This window comes from Gavia stellata, chromosome 26 (genome assembly GCF_030936135.1).
Source record: "Gavia stellata isolate bGavSte3 chromosome 26, bGavSte3.hap2, whole genome shotgun sequence".
Taxonomy (NCBI): domain Eukaryota; kingdom Metazoa; phylum Chordata; class Aves; order Gaviiformes; family Gaviidae; genus Gavia; species Gavia stellata.
Window position 1 is genome coordinate 9,611,809 of NC_082619.1, and position 22,760 is coordinate 9,634,568.

General features: G+C 53.1%; 1 pseudogene; it reads right to left on the reverse strand.

The window, feature by feature from the left end:
• The window catches only part of LOC132319257 (hydrocephalus-inducing protein homolog), a 121,043-nt pseudogene that overhangs the window by 18,350 nt on the left and 79,933 nt on the right, over positions 1-22,760 (reverse strand).

Sequence of the window (22,760 nt, forward strand, 5' to 3'; positions counted from 1 at the left end):
GCTAGGAGGAAACTCTGCAAAGAGTCCACGGGAAAAAATAGGGGTACAGAGAGCCCCAGGAAAGAAAGTATGCCTAACATCTGGCTGCTGCTTGGCCACGCCAAGAGCAGGGCACGCATCTTCCCTGTGTGAATGACCACACTTCATGGTTAATGAATTTACCTTCTCCAGGAGAGTCCTCCTTCGTGCCCGCAGCTTGGTAGATGCAGTGTGTGGTGGGCCTGGCTTTCAAGAAGAAAACTCCCCCTTCATCCAACAGGTCTATCATCAGCTGAGAAAAGGGAACACAGAGAACGACCACACTGGTGTGGGTACAGGGTGGCACGCGGATCGACACCGTACCGCTGCTGGTCCAGCACGGGGAGCCCAGCACGCTTCCCCGCTTCAAACACAGCTCAGCACAAAGTTTAAGTAAAATCAGACAGAAAAAAAGAGTGTTCAGAGGCACTGGGATATCATTAAATTAGAACCAAACAGGACAGAAAGTACTAAAAGCAATGAGCAGAACGGAATTAAACTACAACTGAGTTTAATTAAAATGTAGTAAAATGTGATCAAATACAATCTAATGTAACTAGGACATCCCACATTCCCACAGGAGAACCAAAGCGTGAGAAGAGAGTCGGGAGGAAAAATACCCCATCAACTTTCTTGTGATGTGTTGAACTGAAAAGGATAGACTGGTCAGAAACTCACATTGCCAAGAGGAACACCCTTCCTGGAAAGCAGAATTCAGTCATTTGCTTAAAAAGAATTTCTGAGACCCATTCCTGTGCAGTTCACTGCGGCACAGAGTGGAAAGAGTAACCGGCATAAAACCCAAGGGTGGGTTAAGACTAGCGGAGACAGCAGCAGTGGTTGCAAAGGAGAGGGGGACAAAGACGAAGGGCTGATGGAACTTTCCTAGAGGGATCTGGCTGAGAAACGAGACTTTTCCCACTGGTTTGCCAAAGCATCTTCCAGAAAGTCAGAGCGAGTTATTCTCCTGCGATGGAGTGGCTCTGAGCGCAAGGCAAGGGTTTCATTTGGTGTTCAATTGCACGCATAGAGTAGCGGTGCATCTGTGCACCTCTACCACGTTTTTTGGTGCCTTTCCTCCATGGCACAAGGACTTGTTCCCAGACCAGAGCATTCCCTGAGCAGGTCCTCACCTGGACAGGTACGACGCCATCATTCTGAAGGACCAGAGACAGTTTTTCTGAATCACCCAGCAACAGCTTCTTGAAGAGCAGCAGTGGGTTCCCTCTCTTATTGTGAAGGACCGGGCGCAAGACCGTCACTCGAGGCAGATGCCCATCTCCACTGATATCGAAGGTCAGGCTTTGTGCTTTAATTGCTGCAGGGCTGCAGGAGAGGCAGAGGAGAAATCCTTACGGCTGGCACTAACCCATTTCCCACTTGGCAATCAATGAAGCGAGTGCCATCCACTGCATTTTCCCTGGCTGCTGCTCCTGTACCCCACGACACAGCTCCCTCTCACCCCTCTCCTCCCAGTCAGATCAGGGCCATTCACAAGAAGAATATGCTCTGCAGAGACAGAGCCTTCCAGAATAACAGTTAAAAATAATTTCACTTCATCGAATCATGCACTACAGCAGGTAAATAATGAGGCAACAGATGAGACATGGCAAATTCACTGGCTGCGGTGATATGAGACATACGCAAAAAGCACAAGCACAGCATGAAAATAGTAGAAAAGCAAGAAGGGAGAAGTAAATAAATAACGCCATCACTAAGGATTATTTCCAAGGACACTAAACCAGGAATTGCTTATTAGGGCAGAAAGCTGACTTATCTCGTCCCAATTCAGCGACTAAAGGGTTGGGGAAAAGCAGGTCAGATCCCCGGTACAAACACAGGTCCCAGGACAGAGGAGCTGGGCTACTCTTTCGTAAGGGGTCCAATCGCTCCTTTAACATAAAATATGTTAATATACCCCAGGTAATCACATAGGATCATCTCATTTTAACATAAACAAGGAGGAAATAATGCATGCTGACTTGCTGGCACAGAAACCGCTTCATCTAACGCTTTGTCCTTGGAAAGCCCCAGCTCAGCTGTCGCACATCTCCGTTTCTTTCTGATTCAATAACTTCCAGTTGGCTACCTGATGTTCTTCCTAGACACTCATATAGGCTAAACTATGACCCTTATTTTTCTGCTCTGCTCTATCTAGTAGTTACTGCCTCCTATATTACCTAATGCTAAGTACTCGACCTAAGGCTAATGAAAGCATTAGGGTTAACAAGAGGTCAACGTCCTCCCAGAGGAGAGGCAGCTATCAGAAAGGTGTCCCTGACAAGATTCCCCAGGGTGAATTACCTTGCCTGGACATCAAGGGATGCCTCAAAAGTGCACTGGTAGCTCTGCATCGCTTGTGGAGTGAAGGTCACTGTAGCAAAGGCGTGGGAGCGGCTGGGCACGCACGTCCGAATGGGATCCACCTCGAAAATGTGGCTAACAGGGCTGTTAAGCTTGGGGAACCCACAAAGAGGTGTTAGGAGAAAACATCCTTCAATATGATTTGCCTTAGTCACATATTCGTCATGGGGAACAGCCCCAGGCAGCATTTTCCTTCCTGCTTCCCTGGACAGGCTCCTTCCATCTTGGGGGTGACTCCAAAGTGGCGCTGACCTTGCACACGAGCTGCCATAAAGCCCAGGAGTGCAAAAGCTTGCTCTGAGCGCTGGGCAGCCAGCCCAGCATACTTGGGAGGTGGGGACTGCATGGCAAACCCCACAAATAACTTAGAATTGGCCTTTAAAGAGAAGGGAAAGATCAGGGAGCCTGAGGAAATAGTCTGCTTCGAGCCCTGGCACATCAGTCCAGTGAAAGCCCCCATCTGAGCATGCTTCCAAGAAGGGTTCAGGTCTCCCACCAAAGATACAGAGGGTTGAGCCAAAACCTTGCTTGAATCACGGAATCACTACGGTTGGAAAAGACCTGTAAGATCATCAAGTCCAACCATCAACCCAACCCCACCATGCCCACTAAACCACGTCCCACAGTGCCTCATCCACACGTTCCTTGAACACCTGAGACACACTGAATTCAATTGCCACCCCAGCATTGCTGCTCTCCCCTGTAGTTTGACCTGCACTGAGCTGAACTAGTCCAGACGAGAGGAAGCAATGAATCTGGAGAAGGCAGCAGGCTACCACACAGCCTTTAAAGAGCAACAGTGGCCTTGGCCTCTTGTTCCTACCTTACTGGGGATGGGTTTGATGGAGAAAACCACGTCACAGGGGACTTTGTTCACGTTGCAGATCTTGAAGCGAGCTGTGGCCCGGTGCCCAACCAGAACGTTGGTGAAAATGAACTTGTTCTCATCTGTGACGAACACGCCCTTGTCTCGCACTGTCCGTAGGATCCGGCAGAGGTTGATGCTGCTGCAGATCCGATGTTCCTCAAAGATGGACTCCATGTCATCAACCACAAATGCTGTGAGCAGACAAGAGGGAGGGCTGAGGATGAAGAAGCCTTCCTGCTGAATTTATCTGGACCCTCTTGGCCTCTCAGAAGGCCTGATAAGCCCTTTCTGCCTGGGTCACTGCAAAACCCAACCTGGGTGGGGAGTTGGCTGTGAGGATGGAGCTCAGTCACCCTCAGTCTTAAAGGGCAGCGCTTTCCCTGTATCCTTCCATGCTTCCCTCCCAGCCTCCCCCCACTGGTGGACTTGAAAAGGACTGGAACCTCTGAGGATTTTAAGATGGGACTTTAGGGTTAGGGCGTCTCTCTGTAAGCCTGGGTGCTGATCAGCAGCAGGTCTGGCCAGGGGAACCTGTGGACGGGGCGTACCTGGGAGGCAGGACTCAGCAAACAGGGTGTAGGGGATGCCAAGGGGATTGTCCGTAGGGTCTCTGTCGCTGATGTCGATGGACAGGTACTCCTTGCAGATCCCCACTGGCTCTGCGTGGCAGTCCACTGTGATCATCTGCTGGCCCCCAGGAGGGATGGAGCCAAAGCCAGGGTACACCGTGAACATGCCTAGAGTGAGGCGAGCCTGCAGAGAGAGTCCCAGGAGAGGCTTGAGCATCCCCAGCAAGGAGTATGCCACTCCTTGACCTCCAGCCGGGCCCAAGCCCCCAGTCCCAGGGCAGGGAGGGACGATTCCATGGCCCAAAGGCAGCCCCAGGATGACATGAACAAGCTGGGAGGAGGCATAGGCTTGTCCCAAGTGGTATGGAGAAAGGAGTTGCGGTGTAAAGGGTGGAGGTGGTGGCTGGGATCCTTCAACCTCCAGGGGTAAAACAGGAGAGCAGAAACGATGGGAGAGGAGAGAGGGGGCTGGGAAGAAGAAAAAGCAAGGTCATCTCATTTCAACGGACTGGGAGTTCAAACAGGGATGTTCCGCATCTGTGGTATTCATAGACCTGTTTTGGCCAGCAGCTACCAAACACAGGACCTGCTCCCCTCCCTTGAGCCCACAACTTCAGGTCTGAGCCAGAGCATGGGACTGTCAGTGGGACTGAGCAGCTCCTGCCTCTGCTTGTGGCTGGGAGATGACCTCCGTCATGCAGACCACCAGATCTCATGGCGACAAGCCCCCCAGGCTGGGCACAGCAGCGTCCTCCCACTCCAGCTGCAGTGGCACGTGTTGGGGAGCCGGAGCCACCCACCTGCAGGAAGGTGTTTGTGTCCTTTGGCAGCGAGCGCTTGCTTTGTCTGGCCGAGGGAGTCATTTTGCCCAAGTTTTCACTCTCGTGGGAGCGGGCAGATTTGATTCGATGTGCACTGAGAGGAGAAAGCAGAAAACATCCATCACGCTGAGCTCCCCCTGCCTTTCTCCGAGGCCAAAGCTGGCCTTCCTCGCCATGGAGGAAAGTCCTCCTGCTCCCGGACAGCTGCCTGCACCACCCATTGCTGTAGCTTATGGATAGGTCAGCTGTACACCGGCTTTGTCCTACACATGGAGATACTGAGGGGTTTTTCTGCTCCCTGCTCACAAGCCAGTGACGCAGATGGACAAGAACCCAGGTGTCCTGGCTGCCTGTCACACCCCAGCCATGCTGTGGTGCCTCCTCGGGCAGGAAGGGTGGAGCAGGTCTTCTCTCACCTTTTTCTTGGCAATACAGGTGCAGCCTGGTCCGCTCGGTAGATGACGAATTTAAAGTCAAGGACGCCTTTGTTCTCCAGCGTGAAGGTGCAGGTTTTCCTGGTGCCATTCGTCAAGGCACCGAAGTTGATGAGCGAGGCAGGGTAAATGCTGTACTTGCTGTACACAGCTTTTGCTGACACCCTCACTGGGACGACAGCGATGGTCTCGCCTCCTTCACAGATGCTGGGCTCAATCACCTGCAACCGGAGGAGGGGCTGGTAAATGCAGCAGAGGCCAGCCTCTATCTCTGTCCCCTGATGCCACCCCAAGTCCCCATCAGCTCACCCTCCCTGCTTAAACGCCTCCTCCAGAGCCAGTTTCAGCTCTGCTTAGGAAGCATCACAAATGGTTTCTGAAAGACTTTATTGCATATGGATGAGAGGATTCCCCAACTAAAGCCTTCCTCCCAGAAGACACGTGTCCTGCTTACACTCCCAAGACGCGGTGTGTGAACACCGCCTGGCACAGGCAGCTCACCTGGCACTGCAGGATGGGTTTGTCCTCAATGCTCATTTCCATCTTGGGGTGGAAGAGCAGCCGGACCTGCACGGGGTGCCCGGAGGCAGTCAGCACGCCCTTCTGCGGCTGGATAGTGAAGTGGGATGCCAGGTCGCGTACGTTGGTATCTGCGGCTTCCAGCTTGAAACTGGGGTGAAAGGGAAGGAACAGACCTCTGCAGTTAAAAATACCGGTGCCACCAGCACAGCCGGGACTTTGCATAGGACCATAAAAAAAATAATAAAAGGGAAAGAGTCCAGCTCTGCTTGGGGAATTCCAGATCTTGACACAGAGTGCAGACAGTCAGCAGTGTTGTAAGCTAACCTTGACACCAAATTTTTTTCATTCCCTCCTTTAAAGAGTCTCAAAGAGAAATGAGCTGACCCTCAAAGGAGGGCAATGAATCTCAGCAGTGAGGGGTTTACATTTCAGGGCCCCTCCTTCTGGTTCCTGCTGAGCTGTGAAGAATTGCTGGTGTGTGGCTGGATTCTCTATTAAAATATTTGAGCTTAGAGAGCCCAGGTTTTGTATTTACCTGGAGCATGAGGTAGTCAGCATGGGAACAGGTTCTAACCATGGACAGAAGGAGAATGCAGGCCTGGCTGGCACCATGCATTCACGGGTGGTGGCACCATGCATTCACAGACCAGGCAGCTGGACCCACCTGTACGCAATCGCGTATTTCCCTTTGTTCTTCAGGGTTAGCACCTGCTTTGCCTCATCCAGGACCTTAAGCATCCCAAAATCCACGCTGCCATCTGTACCTGCAGAAAACCCCCAGAGAGAGGTAAGAAATGGTGAATATTTGTGAGCTGCTGCAGACTACACCAAGTGACAAGATACAGATTTGGAGTTCTCAGGTAGCACAAAACCCTTCTCGGCAAGTTTCTCTTATGGAAGGTTTTTCTAGCTACTTTGCTGCCCTTTCCCTTACTTGGAGAATATGTGTAGGGTTTAGTAGCTAAGGAGCTCACTTTCCTTCTGCCTGCTTCCAAGCACAGATCCAACAACTCTCTGTGCCATGCCGAGCATTCACGAATTGCCAATTGCTTGTTCACACCACTGTCATTTCAAAGCCCCCAAATCAATCTGCACACGAAGTTGCACACTTCAAAGTTTGGAGGCGAGAGACTCAAGGCTCTCTCTGTGCCCTGACAGTGCTTCACTCCACGCAGCTTGCAGGATACGTGCGTTACGTATCCGTGCCACGCTTGCATGGTACCCCATCCTGTTCCAAGTGCCCTGGTTGCTCACCTGCCAAGGCAATGCCATGCACCGGACTACATGGCTTCGGGGGCATCCACTCACCTTTAGAAATGCCGATGCTCAAAGCAACGTCATAGGCCTCCGCAAGGATTTGGATATTTTCAGTCTGAACAATCCCCAGGACGTTTTCTGCATCTGAAACCTGAGATGGCAAGAAACAAACACTGCTTAGACCATTCTCAATTCTTTTGGAGGACAACATACGAGGCCTTGCCTCTGCCGGCTGCTTCCACCATGGCCTCCCCTGCTTGACAAGCATTTGTGACTCCCAAACTTTCCTAACCCGTTCATCTCATGGGCCGACCCAGCGAGATTCTGACGCAGGAAGAAACCCTGTCAGCCCACCTCGGCCCTCCTCTAGCAGCAGTGTTGCTGCTAAAGCGCCCTGGGAAGCAAGGGGATGTTAAAGCAACCACAAGAAGTGTGAGGTGTCCCAGAGCACATGGCATTGATGCCCAACCCTCTCCTCTTCAACCACCCAGCACCCTCACTGAAACACAGCCCCTAAACCATGGGGAACAAAATCCCAGGCTGAGAGTTTGTTGCTCCATGTTAAGAGCCCCAGACGGACTCCAGGATGGCTGCAGGGAGCACGCCCAAGTCTGGACAACCAAACGACAGCACTCAACCATGCACAGCAGCAAGGTTGTTGTTGTACGGGCTCAGGACGAAGCCTCAAAACCCAGACGTAAGCCACGCAGAGGCAGCACCTCTTCCTGAGGTGCTGTACACAGCAGTACATCTCTTCCGGACTCCACAGCGTACTTGCCCCATGAAGCTCAGCTACAAGAGCACCCTAGGAGTCACCTAGTTTCCAAAACGTTATCCTTCAGTGAGAGTCCCTTGCTGCTAAGGGACTGGCCCCCCGGCAACGGAGGAAGAAAGGAATCTCAGGAAGGCTCATCCTTTTGCCCTCTTGGCAGGGTACACTTCAAGCACAGTCTCCATCCCCAAGAGCACAGCGATCACTCTGCCCTGCTCTGCCAGGGAGGGCACAGTCCCCCTCACCTCTAGTCGGATCATCTTCTTAACCGTTAGAGCCTTCGTGGCCTTGAAATACAGATGTACGGCAAACTCCGTGCAGGGAGCAATGATGCCCTCATCCTGTGACGCGGAGAAGTCCTCGCCGAGGTTTTCCAGCCCACTGAGCCGCCAGGCCACGGGCAGTGGGGTGCTGTTTCGCAGCACCAGCGTCTTGCTGTCCCTCCTGTAGAGACAAGACGACACAGCACCGATTGCTCGACAGTCGTGCTAGCCTTGCAACTGAATGCAACTTGGAGCAGCCCTAGCCATGCGTATGAAATCATATTTTAATGTTTTCCCTATGTCACAAGTCTGAGAGGTGAGGTCCTTGGGGGACAGCTTGGTGTCAGAAGTGTATCCAAGAGAAGGGAGATAAGGAGGAGCCACTGGACTGCTCTGCAACCAGCAGACAAGACACCAATGCATCGAGATGCCCATGGCACAGCATTGCTGGGGGGGTATGGAGCTCGTGGCTGTTACAGGATATCGGAGCCAGCGAGGAATGGTGAGCAAGGGACTGGGAATTGCTGAAGAAAAAGGGATGCTAGCCCAGCCTCCAACCTGAGTGGCCACACAGCCGGCGAGAGAAGCTGAAGGGAGGCCCACTGTCAGCTCTCATCCCCAGCAGAGCGGCTGCGGGATGACTGACCTGTGCAGAAGCAGCCTGTCGAAATGCACCTGCTTGGAGCTGACCCCCAGCTCCACCTGCACCCCCTGGCAGCACAGGCGGAAGACCACTGGCTCTGGGTTGTCCTTAATGCAGCAGATGAGGTTGTCTTCCACGAGGCCAGCTGAATTGGGGTACGCCCAAACGCTCAGCTCCTAGCCCCGTCCCCGCAAAAAGAAATACAGAAGAGCATTCAGTGAGCAGGAGGAACGGCTCCTGGGCACTTCTACCAGTGCCTGCCCTACCTGTCCGTCTCCTACCTGCTTCTCGTTAGGTTTCAGCCTCATGCTGGGGGGGTCTAAAAGGAACGTGTCCGCTTTGACGTCGTGCTCAAAGAAGAAATGCACCTCGGCCTCCAGTGGGGTGACATTGAGGATGGTTAACTTCTCACAGTTGTTGGGATACTGCAGCGCCTTGTACCTGTCCACAAAAATGGGAAAAGGCTGCAGAGGAGATGCCGGGACCATTGTCTTCATCACACATTGAGGAAAGCACTGTGTCCTGGCAGCGGGAGGTTGCACTGGAAGACCATGGTCTAACAAGCCGGCTAAGAGAAAGGATCACATTCACGGGCACGTTGCATGGTATGCGCGTTCATCCTTGCGTTACTTTGATGTCCACCTCTGTACCTGGTGCCTCCATCCCAGAGGCGTTACAATGCACAGGCCGCTTAAAAGAATGTTTTATAAAATAGAAATTCAAAGGCGCCTGGAAAAATAAAAGTACGCCAGGCACATGCGTTCTTCCCCCTTCTTTGTTGGGTTTCCTTCCCTGCAGGGTATAAAGAAATGCTTTTGAAAAGAGGTTTTAAAAATAGTTTAGCTTATCTCTATCAAAAAAGTCATGAGGCTGTCTTTTATTTCATGGGTTAGCCCAAAGTCTGAGGGAAGGAAATAGAAAGGATTCATTCCCAAGAGGAATGCTAAATTTTACAAGTGTCCCTTCTTCTCAGGTGTGGAACAGAATCTGGAGTTAAAGGGTTAAAAAAGCAAACAGAAACCTGAGACCATTCATCAGCCTAGCTAAAGATCCTCTTTTGTTTTTTAAACTGTTTTGATTTAATTTCCTTGGGTGGTCAAAATACCACTAGCTCTCCAGAGCTCCCATGAAGACAAGAACTTCATTTCTAATATTTAAAAAAAAAAAAAAAAGCGATGTTAAAAATAGAAATACGCCAGCAGCTACAATGCCAACTTTTTTAGGCAGACTTCAGCAGTGAGGATCAGGAAAATGTAATTCCCATTTTTCTCCCTCTGCAGGTTCCGCCCCCACCACGCATATTGGCAGGTCAACTCAAAGTCTTACTAATATTACAGATTAATGAATGGTTTACAAAACCATCAGCAGAATAATTGCTCATTCAGTTCAGCTCAAATCACTTTAAAAAAGCACCATAAAGTTCATTTCACAGTTGGTGAGGCTGAGACGTGGAGGGGGGACACAAGTTGCCCCAAGTCACCTTCAGGCTGGAAGCAGCACGTGGCTCTGGCCACCGAGGCGCCCACCATGTTGGAAGATCATCTCCATCTCCTCCCAGCTCCTCCGAGACTCATGTGCCTTTTTATCTACCCAAGTTCACACATCCGCGGTCCTTCAACCCCAGGTATCTCCCAGGTCTTTGCCTGGGCCTGCCCGGAATTGTGCCGCGGGGACAGCATGTCTCCAAGCACGTCCATGAAAGTACAAGGCCCTGGAGATCCCATCCCAACATCAAGAGATCATCAAGACGTACCGGTCTCCTGACTTCCCACACAGCAACGGTCCAAAGTGGAATACACCCGTGTCCATGACATACTGCTTGAAGATGATGTCGTCATCCGCCTTGCTCTTCCTCCACTGAGGAAACACCAGCCTGGGCAGAAAAAAACAGGGAATGAGGAGCTGCGAGATACTCTAAGTAGAAAACCTGGTCAGAAAGCCATAACCCTTCCTGGTGGCTGAGGCACCAGTACTGGTTCCCAGCTCAGGCAGCACGCTCTGCCCAAGCCAGAAGGCCACAGGGGTACAAGGGACAGCCCTGGCTCAGAGTTTAGGAGGGAGCAGTGTGGGAGGGCTCCCACGGGCCAGCCTTACCGCGGGTCCTGGCTGATGGTGGGATACAGGCAGGTGCCCCTGCAGTGCAGCTGGTACAGACGGTTTGTCCCCAGGAGCTCAAAATGCAGCGTCTGATCGAACTGGCCCAGCACCGTGGAGCTGAAGTGGACCTTCAGTTCCACCTCGCCGCGGGCAGGCACTATCCACCGGCAGCTGCTCAGCCTGGCAATTAAAGAGGAGGCTTCAGACATTGTTAACGAGCAAACGAGACAGGGAGGAGGGTTGTGAACTCGCCATCCCATGGAGGCACTGGCAGAGGGTCCCTGCAGAGCTGGGGACAATGGGCCTCATTTGGCAAGATGGACATGAAGCAGAGGGATCACCTCCTCCCTCACAGCTCACCTGACAGATCTCCCTGGGCACGGGACCGCGTCCATGCTGCTTTGGTCCGCCTCAGGGGGACGTGTGGGTGCTCCCGTGCCTGGCCCCTGGAGACTTCGCCTCCTGCGGCTGGAGTTCCGCTTCTCCCTTGCAGCCTCCCGGCTGCCTGCGGCTTTCTGCTTCCTTGACCGGCCCCTGGTTGGGGTGACCTGCTCCTCTGGCATCTTCACACCAAGAGGAGAGAGAGAAGGGAGAGAGGTGAGACCTGCCCTGAGACATCCCCATCCTGGAAAGAAAGCTGCAGGTCTGCTAACAAACAGGAGAGAGAATAAATAAGTAACCAGCATCTGCTGGTTTCATATCTGCTCAGGGACTTGGACTTCCTTATTGGACTTTGTTTTGCCTACAAGACCTCTCCTCGCCCAGGACGACCCTCTCCTCGCCCAGGACCCTCTCCTCAAGGGAAGTTGAGGACTTTAGGTGATTTTTTTTCTCTCATCTTACAGAACCGCCCTATGTCTCAAGCACAGCTGTCTCTTTCGGACAGACAAAAGGGATGCCTGCAGACATGGGACCCTGTCATGTCTTCACTGCCCTTCCACAGTGATCTTTTTCCATCCTCCCCCCCACCATGCCCCCACCCAGCCTGGTCCCTTGCCCTGGCACCTTCACCGCAGGCACGGTCGGGGCATCCACAGCACTTTCCATATCCTTCTTTTCATCTTCTGCAGCAGCATCTTCTCGCACAACAAAGACGAAGTGCTTGAGGGCTTCTCCTGCTGCAGGGAGCATCCGCTTCTCCGGGTAGTGGACCACAGAGTAAAAAGCCGTAGGGGGAACAGGAGGCCCGGAGGGACCCAGTCCCAGGTCATCCAGGATCTACAGCATAACAGAAATTCCCATCACCTTCATCCTCACACTCCTTCCTTAAAGGCCGGGAGCTTTTGGCAATGTTTTTTTTTTTTTGTTTATATGGAGTACAGTGCTTTTTTACGCCCAGTGGGGTGGGCAGGCTCCAGAGCAGTGCCAGGACCTACAAGCGGGACCTAGAGAGAAATCTCTCCCTTGAGCGACTCAGCTGCCCTGGGACCATTTTTAATGATTTCCAGACTGGGAAACTCTCTGAACAGACAGGATGCTTGAACAGAGAGAGCACTCCCTCTTTCCACCCATCTGAGGGATGCTGAGAACCTCCCCAGCCACGTGGCTGCTGCGGAGCCATTATGGAACATCATCAGTGGCCTGGACAAGGCTCTGTGCCATTGTCACCTGGCAGGACACAACACACCAGGGCCCAGACCATGGCAGGCTCAGCATCTGAACCTTGCAAGGCTTTACCTGCTCTGCTGCTGGCAGCTTGCCGCTCTCCAGGATCTTCTTACTCACACCTTCTGAGCTCAGCACCTGGATGTTCAAGCAGGGCACCCCGACATCCTGGCCTCTGGCTGACCCTTCTGCACCTTCCCCTTCCAGCCGAGATAACTTGGAGTCCTCAAGAGCCTTCAGTTTTTCCAGCTGCTCCTTCTCCAGGCGCTCTTTCTCCGCGCGCTCCTTCTCTCTATCCTTCCGGCTCCTGCGGCTGGATAAATACCGGCGCTGGTCTTCTGCTTGGTGCCGCACCTCCTCTTGGTTCAGGGGGGACAGCAGGATACCCTGAACCCTGTCCCAGGATGACAAAATATGCGTGATGTCCTTCTGCGATGCCTCATAGATCTTAAACCTCATGGCCAAGTTCTTCTCGCTGTCACTCAGGGCCTCGTTTTTGGTTTCCCCCTGTTCTGGGTCTGAGGGTTGCACAACCACCGCTGGGCACGTATCCGTCAGGGGAACCTTGCCTCGCTTCTTCGTATCTTCCTTGTCACCTGCAACAGAGTCTGGGCGCTCCTTTACAGATCCCTTCTTGTCCACCCCCTTGGTGACATCCGACCAGTTGCTGGTGGACACGTTGGTGTTGCTGGTGGATGCGTTCATATCCTGGGCAGGAGGAGCAAGAAAAAGCAGTGAGCATTTCAAAGCACCGACTCAAATGCTGTAGGACAGTGATGACCTTTACAATAGCACCCCAAGCCTTGTCCGAGACCGGTGCTAGGTGCTCTACAAATCCCAGTTCAGAACGCAGCTGGTACCCAGTTTAGCTCAACTGAAACCAAACTCCCCAGTGCCAGACTGATGAGGAGTCCTGCAAACCAGATGAAGAACAGAACAGCTTCCCAACCCAAACAGGGAACTTAAGACACCTCCTTATTCCTGTGCAGTCCTCTGGGCTCATTTGTGGTGTGCTGAGCATCCCTGTGGCTGGCTGACTCTGGGAAGTCTGGTTGCTAATGAATACCTAAGGCTTGGTGGTGTCTCCTGCCGGTCATGTAGGAAAAGACACCACATCCCAGACGGATCGTGGCTCAGAGGTGTAAGTCACATGCAGAGTGGGGAGAAACGCTGGACTGAAACTAGCCAGGGTTTCACAGTCAATGTACGGAGTTATTTGAAGCCGTGACTCCAAGGCAGCATGATCCTAGAAGAGCAGTTCTCCAACAAACCCATGGGAAAACACACCTCTAGCAGCATGATCCAACACCGGCTGGTGTTTCCCACCACAGCCCCACGTGTTACTCATGGCCAGGTACTCGTCCCCAGCGCTGCATGTGACTGCTGGCTTCTGGGGGAATGGTCCAACTCAGCGGGAAGGTCCCCAGGGCTTTTACTCATCTCTATAAACACAACCACTCACCTGTCTGACTCCACGCTGGCTTTTCTTCCCCAAAGCATTATTTTTGTCTTTGCCAAGCTCTCTCTTGCTCCGCCTGGACTTCTTCTTCAGCTCTTCTTCCTCCTTCAAGCGTTCTAGCTCCCGCCGGTGCTTTTCCTCCAGCTCTTTAGCCATCCGCTCCATCTCCCTTCAGCAAGCCAAAGAGAAAACATCCCTGAGAGTCACCACCAGAAATCTGGGCTCGCCGCAATCCCAGCTGGTCCTGCACTTCAGCCATTGACCCTGAGGCCAAGCAGAACCATTAGACCATCTCCATGGACTTCCCTCAACCTGGGGAGGCTGGGAACATCCAAAGTGAGGAAAGGTGGGAGACGACCTCCAGGACCAGCCAAATCTAGGCTTTGCTGTCATAAAGCCTAAATTGCCCTGCTTCTCCAATAAGGTCCACCTGGACACCTCCAGCACACTGCCGAAGACTGATCCACCATCGCTCCGTACTGATGCCTGAAGTCCTCTCTTGATTTCCCGGTGTATAACAGCTCACAAATCACTAACACCTACTTATCCCTGCACCAATACTTCCTTGGCTTAGCCAGCCCTTCTCCCTGGGCATATCCTGCTCCTTAGGGAGAATAATCACATCCATCAGAAAGCAAAGGCTGCAGGAACTGCCCTCCTGCAAAGCAGGCTCTGAACAAACAGGTTTCCTGCTGGAACCCAGTTGTGAATCATGGAAAACTTGTGCTATTGTGCTGGTTTTGGCTGGGACAGAGTTAATTTTCTTCATAGTAGCTAGTACGGGGCTGAGTTTTGGATTTGTGCTGAAAACAGTGTTGGTAATACAAAAATGTTTTAGTTATTGCTGAGCAGTGCTTACACAGCGTCAAGGCCTTTTCTGCTCCTCACACCACCCCACCAGCGAGTAGGCTGGGGGTGAACAAGAAGTTGGGAGGGGACACAGCCGGGACAGCTGACCCCAACAGGCCAAAGGGATATTCCAGACCATAGGACGTCATGCTCAGTGTATAAACTAGGGGGAAAGCTGGCCGGGAACCGCTGCCTGGGGACGGGCTGGGCATCGGTCGGAGGGTGGTGAGCAACTGTTTTCATTTGCATCACTTGTCTTTCTTGTTTGGTTTGGTTTTTTTGTTGTTGCTGTTATTTTCTTTTTTATTACAATTTTTATTATTATCATTATTTCATTTCTTTTCACTTACTAAACCGTTCTTATCTCAACCCACGAGCTTTCTTTTACTTTTCCGATCCTCTACCCCATCCCACTGGGGCAGGGGGCAGTGAGCGAGCAGCTGGGTGGTGCTCAGTTGCCAGCTGGGCTTAAACCACAACAACTGTCTGTCCTGGAAATCACAATCTGAAGCAGCCCTAGTGACCTCCTCCCAGGGAAACAAACTTCAGCCTGGGCTGAAAGAAGTGCTGAAACATGTGTTTGCTTTAAGCAAAGCCCTCCTCGAGTTTCAGGCAGGGATTAATACAGGCTTACACCTATCCTATGCATCCTCCTGAACATGCTGCTCTGCTGGATGGGAGCTTCTCCCGGGCTCACCTGCTGCTGCCGCAGCTGAAGGTGAGCCTAAGGACACCAGCTTTTATGGCTGGGGTCACTCACTATGGAAAACCCTGGGAGATCAGCATTGCAAGGACTTCACCTGTGGAAGGACTGGTATCTAAACCAAGCCAGCACAGCTGCGCCTCACGCCAACCCCCAGTGCTGAAGAAGGGGGATGAAGAAGATGAGAATTGAAATAATTAACTTGGAGATACTTAGAAGCGCAGTGGCAAGGCAAGCACAGAGCCCAGCTCCCTGCGTCTCACCAGAGGAAGCTCCTTCCTCCGTTGGGAACCAGGGAGGTGGTACTGGCCATCTTTGTGCCCCTTGTAATAGACACTTTTGGCCTTTGCTCTGTAACCCCTCTGAGCTCAACCAGGGTCTCCAGAGCAGGGAAACCCTTCAGGGACACTGTCCTGGGGAGGTACCCATGGAAGGCTTACAGACCTCTTCTTCCTCTCACGCTGGACTTGTCGTATATTGTTATCAAACTGAGCTTTCTGCTCCTCAGAGAGGGCATCATACTCTTCCTCATCCATCTCCCAGAGACGTGCTTTCTCTCTCCTGGCAGCTTCTTCCCGCTCCCGTCCTTCAGCACAGACCAGAGGAGAAACCATTAGCGACCACAAGCAGAGCTTGCTGTTCTGGGTGAGCTGCGAGGATTCACAGCTCTGCCCCGGCCCAGACTATCATTGGGCCAGGAGATACTGGGGAGCTCATATCCCAGCTCCAAAATTCAGATAATCCCCCAAACTGTCGCCGGTCAGCGAGTTCTCGTCCCTTGCTTGGCTCACGTGCACCAGTGGCGTGGGCAGGGGGCCGGTGCTTAGTTATTGAGCCACACACTTGGGCACAAGCTTTAATGTTAGAGACCAAGATAAGTTTTACAGCCTCAGCTCTGATGTATTTTAAGCAACCGGCAGCTGAGCGCTGGCTACACTGAGGCAGAATGAGGAAAGATTAAGAAAAACATTTCTGACAAGCTCTGCTGGTAACCCAGATACACATGGATAAGGTTGAGGGCTTGAGAGAGAGGATTTGAGGGGTATGGAGATGAAGAGTCTCACCTTCTTGCTCTATTGCAGCTGTCTCCCTGGCTTTCAAAGAAGAATAATCCTGGAGCAAGTTCACAAAATAGATAGAAGGCCGATTTCTGACAGCTTTGAGCAGGCAGAGGAGAGCAGACGCCGTGTTGCGTGCAAAGAGGGTCTCCAGGCCATCAAACACCACTCCCTGGTAGCAGTCACTCAACTGTGAATCAAATCGAGAAGGAAGAGAGTCAGCTATCACACGCACTGGGCTCTCAGCTAGTCAGGAAACCCCAAGGTTAAAGGACACCAGCCATCATTGTTCCAAGCGCATCAGCTCAGACCAGCTCTGATCTTCCCCCATGCTCTGCCAACTTATGGCATCTGCAGCTTCACCCAGGGATCCCTGCACGAAGCCCAGGACTCTTCCAACAGCAGATATAAATCTCCTCCTCTCCAAATTGTACCTCTCTGTGTCTCGCTGCCTGTCTCTGTAGCAGGGACGTTTCATTTGCCTCCATCCCACGTACCTGCAGCCTGTCAGAGAGGATGGCCACCAGCAGGTCCTCGGGCAGCACGCAGCTCATAAAGCCTGTCTCTCCCGTCGTGCTGCCACCGATGCTCAGCCATCGCTGCGCAGGAACGCACGGAGAGGGCGAGATGAGATTAGAACTGGATGAGCCCTGCAACATTGAGCACCACGAGAAAAATCAGCCGCTTTGGAACCCCCTAAACAATTTCAGCTGCTGGGCTTGGAGTTGGGCTCTCTCAGTAACGGAAGACCAGAAGAAAACTGCAGACCAGCAGCTCCAGGGGACAACCCTGGGGGTCACATCCCTTGGCCAGCAGAGACCCAAGCTTGCAAGCCCCTGGCACAGCATCCCACAGCTTTGCCCACTGCCTGCAGCCACGTTAGTCAGGACTGCACTTTGCCAACAAACCGTAAGATCCAGTAGAGTTTTTCTACTGGTGCACAGGGTTTCGTTCCCACCCTGAGCCATCCCCAGCCTGCCCAGCTGGCTCTCTGCGCTATACAGCCCGACACCAGGCTCTGGGTGACATGGAGGCCCCACTGCAAGCAGCCTCTTCACTTCTCAAAGGCAACTGGAAGCTCCCAGGCATTAACCAGTGCAGATCACACTTCACCTGGGAGCCTGTCAGATCTCTTGGATGCTGCTTCTGGGATTGGGATGTGTGGCTATCCGTCTTCCTCTTGTCCACTGCGGCACTCACCTGGCCTCGGGAACTGACGGAATGCAGGCTGGCTTTGTCCCCAGAGCTGGACTGGCTCATGTCCGAGCTGTGCTTGGCCTCGGCGCTGAACGGCAGGCTGAGGAAGACATCTGCGTTTTGACCTGCGGAGGGGACAGACGGCTCAGCGGGGCTGGGGACGGCCCTGTGCTTCAGGCACCTTCCACCCCAATGGGCACAGCCCTGCGCCCTCGCAGGGATGCAGCACGCATCCCCCAGCCTGCCAGGGACTAGCAGCACTGCTTCCCAGAAGCAGCTCCTTCCTTGCTTCTCTTATTAGCACGATAAACCACATCATCAGATACCGGATTTTAAAGCTACAGACTTTTCAATGCACAGCCCTATGTCCCTCCTACCAAACGGAGCAGCGTGCACGCAGGTGATGCCATTTGCACAGTACCTCCCGGGTGGATCAAGCCAAGGATTTGTCCTCCAGGACCATCATTTCCATACCTTGCACCCGTCCTGCATTCTCACACGAAGACGGTAATACGCAGCCTTGCCCTGGCTGCAGTCACCCGTCTCCCCTGGAGTTAAATCCTCCGGTGTGGGATACCCCCACCCAGGACCCACACCCTTCTTCCTTCCACCAGCTCCCAACTCAACCAGGTTCAAAGCTGAGTGATGCAAAACTTCTCCCCACCAGAGCCAGGGTCCAGCCTCAGCCTGCAGAGCTCGGGGCATCAACTGCCCAATAAAGTTCCCTAAAAGTCTCCGGTCTCACGTGGAGAACAGCACAACATGCACGAGCTGTGCGACCTGACAGCGTGTGTAGGAAAATCTCTGGAGAAAAGAGCTCATCTGCAGTGTGCCTCTCATCTGAAACTCCCCCGGGAGGTTATTCTTCCCTTCCTCTCATGTTTGTGAAGCCACACTCCAAGTTAGTCCTCTAGTGCTTAACGAGCCGCTTCAGAGGGCTTTTTCCTCTTTAAAGTGGGCGGCAGTTCTACCCGACGGCCATGAGGAGGAAGCTGGATTCAGCTTTGAGGAAATATATAAGAACCCTGAGAAAAATACAGGTGCGCTTCACCGCTCCTAGGAAAAGGAACATGTGCTGAGAAGCCCGGCGGCAGTAGAAGTGTCTCTGAGCCCTTAAAATAGAGATTTTGTTAATAACCTGAGATGCTTTATGAAATGACTTTGCATTTCTACACCCATGCTCCCTAAGAGACCCAAGGGCTGTCAAACTTCTTCTCTGGAGCAAGCAGAAGCGGATGGTCACAGTGGGTTTCCAAAGCGCTGCTCTGGGTTCACTGTTTCTCCTTACCGGCATCCTCCGTCTCCTTGTGGCTCTGCTCGACGGCAGCCCTGATGCACAGCTCCCGGGCATGGAGCCCTGCCGAGCTGCTCCTGTCCGAGATGGCTTCTGTCACCACGGCATCGATGGACAAGCACGCAGCACCGTAATATTTGGACAGGGCGACCGCTGCCGACGTCTTGCCTTGAGAGAGAGGAAGGCTGCTTGGTGACACTTGCATATGCGGCATTTTCAGGGACAGGCTCTGGAAAGCCCCCGAACGGGATTTCAAAGTTTCAAGGACAGTCCAAAAGCAAAATGCCACTTTAGGGGAAACCACGAGGGAGGCAGCTTGAGCATGGTTAGAAGTGTTGTCCTCTAGAGCCAGGTGGATCATCTCCACTTCACATTCACCTAAAGACTTCATCCCTTGTGGCAACCTCAGCCCTGGGCCAGGCTCTGGAGCCCTGTCCCACCACCATTCAGACCGTTTGCTAGCCTGTGCTGGACGGCGCTGTCTCGGGTAACGTCTGGGCACGGTTTGGGGGTCAGTATGGGCTAGGGACTGCTCCCACAAGGCAACATGGACACTAGGCAACGTGGTCCCAACAAGGCAACGGGGACGTGGCCACCCTGTTTGGGGGAACCAGAGCCTGGCTGTATGGACACAAGATGAGCCACGCCACTTGCGCCGGCTAGGTGAAGGCCTGGGACCGTTTAACATACCAGCAAGCTGTGGCTTACCTCGCTTCGCTTCAACTGATCAACCAGGCAGCACGGTCCACCAGGATACTCCTCTCCTGCTTCCCCCCCTCCTTGCAGCCAAGGGCTGCAGCTCACGTACCTGTCAGGGGTGCCCCGTGGACGATGACGACAATCCCTCTGCGGTTTCGGGCTGCGCGCCCTTCTGCAGAGATATCGATGCCAAGGTGGCGGGCGATAGCCCTATAGACAGGGCTGTCATCCAGTTCTCCCGCGGCCTCCTTGCTGCTGGCGGTGCTTTGCCGATGCTCTGCTGTGTGGGACCGGGTAGAAAAGTCAGCCTCCTGCCTACCTGTGATGCTGATCATCCTCCCCATCCCCTCAGATCCTGGCAGAGAAGACTCTGTCGAAACCAACGTCACGCCCAGGGTCTCCCCGTCCCCTTCCTTAAGGCTTGGGCAGAGCAGGGTCTGCCCTAGATGCTGGGAGAGGTTCCTGTTCAGAGTATAGTAAACGGGATGGCAGAAAGAGGAAAGAACGAGCATCTGGCAATACCTAAAAGGACTGGGCCAAGTCTCCTTCCCTGAACTGTCAACATGGTCCTCATGGGAGTTTGGTCCCAGGTCCTGCTGAGTAAGGGGGGGACAGGCAGAACCGGGCATATTACACAGTCCCACGGGAGCTCCTCCATTTGGGAATCAAGCGATTATCCAAAAGCTGGATGCTTTAGGAATATTAGAGCCGCAGATGTGCTGGGCTCTGAATTCACCATAACAGCATTTACAAAGAGTTGCCACCTTTGCCCTTGGAAGGTCAGCCAAAGCCATCTTGGCTTGCAACGTCATATAGGACAGGCAGTGCGCTGCCCTGCCTAGGAAAGGGACCACCACCATCCTGATCCCAGCAGCTCCTGGGAGAAAAGGCGCTCGTTTGGTAAAGCTGGGCAAAACCTCCCTGGCCTCTCCCTTGTCCCTGCCCCAGACTCTTCTCAGGATCCTACAGACTTCATATACAAGAGTGCATTCAGGGCCCACAGGAGCGAAGATGGCACCAGGCTGCAGTGAAGTGATGGAGGTGACGCTGAAGTCCACTACTGAGGCCCTGTTGCCACAACAGACGTAAAATAGGTGAAGGGCTTCGGGTTATTACCTGTCCCGTGTCTTTTGTCCGCACCTTCCTCCTCCTCTTCTCCACATTCAGATTTAAAGACCACCTTGTTGGAGGGGCTTTCATCAAAAATGGTGGAGGGAATGACTGAGCTATGGGATGAGATGGTGTCAACGATCCCAGCAGAGTGCTTTCCTCCTTCATCTGACCGCGTCCGGACGTCTTCAAGGTTTGCTGAGGAGGAAGGACATGGGGAGGGAAGAAGAGGGTGAACATGGCCAGGCAATCTGCTCTTTGCCATTCGCCACTTCGCATGGCCACATGCAAACCACGGAAAATTTCCCAAGAAGGGAAGCTCCCAAGGCAGAGTTTCCCTGCCCAGAAAAGCCTGCCCAGGCTGTCTCTGCCCTCAGGGGAATTTTGAGCTTGTGCTTTTGTTGCTGGGAAGGAGCAAATATCAAATAGCTACTGAAATTACACCTGGTTCTACCGGATGAAGAACTCATCCAGCCCTACTCCTTGTGGATGAGGGACACAAGGAGATATCCTGATTATTTCCCCAGTCCATGGCAGGCAGATATGAGCTTGCTTAGGCTGCACTCAGGGCTGGTAGAGGATGCACATTCCAAGCCCCAGGAATTCCTTTCACCCAGGAATTCCTCCACCGAGCTGGGGAAGAGGTGGCTGCTAAAAGCATGGACTTTCCGTGGAGAACAAGGTCACAGAGAGCTCAGGGGAGGTTGGGCTGGACTCCCTGCTGTGTCCACACTCACGACAGCCAATGCCAAACCCTCACCATTGTCCTGGCCCGCTGGTTCCCCTGTCTTGGAGTGTGCCTGTTCACCCTGCAGTCTCTTCTGGTGCTGGTAGTATTCCAGCACCTCCGGGGGCAGCTTCTCACCCGGGGCACGTGGAGGCAGCAATAAGGTGTTGTGGCAATCATAGTCCTTCAGCGTCTGCAGGATCTGTGTGCGTAGGGAAGAGGAACCATGTATGGGATGTGTTTCTTGACCTCCATCCCATGAACAGACTCCCCAGCCAACCCATCTTCTCCCTCATTCCTTCCTCCCAACAGCACGGACTATCCAAGCCCCTCCACAGCCTGCCAGCCCAGCTGGCTAACCCTGAAATGCCACCAGGCTTTGCCCTGGGGACTGCCTCCGTCTCCCCGGCACAAGCCTGGGAACGCTGGAGCACTGCGGAGCTACGGGATTACGCATGTGGGGACCAGACCTTCCCTCTCACCTGCTCCTCAGCAAGGTACTGCTGGTCAAACTCCAGCGAGTAAAACTCGATGGGGAACTCGCACGGGTTCTTCACTATGACTGTCCCCTCCACCCCACGGCTGTACGGCAGCACTGCTCCCAAGTCGAGCACCGTGGGGCTGAACTCCAGCTGTGGCTCCAGCCCCTGCCCCGAGACCAGCAGCTGGAGGGGCTGGGTGCGCTGGCAAATGTTAACCTTCATCTCGCTTCTGTAGGACTTCTGAAAAGAGACAAGTGCAGAGAGCTCCTCCATGAAGTCCCAGGTGGCAGGGCCTCAAATTCAACCCTTGCCCCAAGGTCAGGGATGTTACCAGTACCTCTAAGCTGAATGGAAAACATATTAACTTATAGCAGGGGCTACGGCACCTGCATGCTGGCTCTGAGGAACTGGGATGAATCCTGGTGTGAAGTGCAACTGGATATTTGGGTATCAGATGGATCTAAAATGGACTATCAGATGTTTCCACCTAGTCACGAGGGAGTGCAATGCTCATAAGAAAGGTCCTCATGGGTGGACTCAGCTCTCACAGGACTCAGGGGCTGCTTCACCTCCTTCTTCAGGGTTATGTTGCCCAGACACAGTCCTGGCGCTGCTGCATCAGGCAAACATCAGCTACGTGAAGGAGGCAGATGAGCTCTCACGGGCTAGAAATAAGGGTCTTCCTCTCTGCTCAGGGCTTGGCTCTGATTAAAGCCAGAGACAAGATGGTTACAGCTCTACTAGCAATTCAAACATCCCTGGGACGCTTCCTAGGCGTGGAAACACTCGTGTCCATACTGTTACAAGCTGCCAGTTTCCAAGTCATGGTGGCCGCATGCAAACTATCTCTGGGAACACTCCGTCCTTTATGCTGACTCCCAAACTACCTGGGAACGTGCAGGCAGGCTGGGCCAGAGCCACAGGGACCGCTGGCAGCATACCACTACAG